We start from the raw sequence: 793 nt of genomic DNA on the forward strand, positions 1-793 counted from the left end.
TTCTTATTGACACAATGCTTGAACACAGTGCAGAAGTAGTGCAGCGCCTACTTCATCATGTCGCCCTCTAGTGGAGGGAAACACTGGACTCCAACAGGGGAGGAAAGTCTTCCAGCAGCTTGGCAGTGGGACAGATGGGTTTTTGTGCACAATGTGTTTTCTAACAGTCAGGTCTGCAAACTCAGATGGGTCATGTCCAAGGTCTAAAGACCAGATGTTTCTTTTACAAACTAACCAGAAGATCATTGATGCCTGATGTGGCACAAACTGTAGAACCCACTGGTGGAAGATCCATCAGTAGTGGACCGTTTTTTGGTGGACCCTCTGAAAATGGACCCATTTGTGGTAAACCGGTTGATGGTGGACCAATTGGTAATTGATCCATTGATGGAGAATCCATTGGTTGTGGACATCCACTGAACTAGAAACTTCTGGGTTATGAAGGATGCAGTTTTAGATCAACTGTCCTAATGGAGTCTACCTGACAAGTTCTCATAAGGCAACAACTGGAGAACTCGCTGGTGATCGTTCCATTGGAGATGGACCTGTTGGTGCTTGACCCATTGATGTATGACCCATAAGAGGACAACCTGTTAGTGCATGACCCATCATTGTTAGAACCATTGGTGGTGGACCCATTGAAGCTGAATCTGTATTTGCTGGACACATTGGTGGAGGGCACCATCTGTGCTGGATATTTTAAGGTAAAGGAGGTCTCAAGGATGTTCTAGATAAGTGTTGAGTCTTCAGCAGTACCTGGTTTAGGTTGTGTTTGGTTTAGAACCTGATCAGC

This window comes from Austrofundulus limnaeus, unplaced genomic scaffold (assembly GCF_001266775.1).
Source record: "Austrofundulus limnaeus strain Quisiro unplaced genomic scaffold, Austrofundulus_limnaeus-1.0 Scaffold4188, whole genome shotgun sequence".
Taxonomy (NCBI): domain Eukaryota; kingdom Metazoa; phylum Chordata; class Actinopteri; order Cyprinodontiformes; family Rivulidae; genus Austrofundulus; species Austrofundulus limnaeus.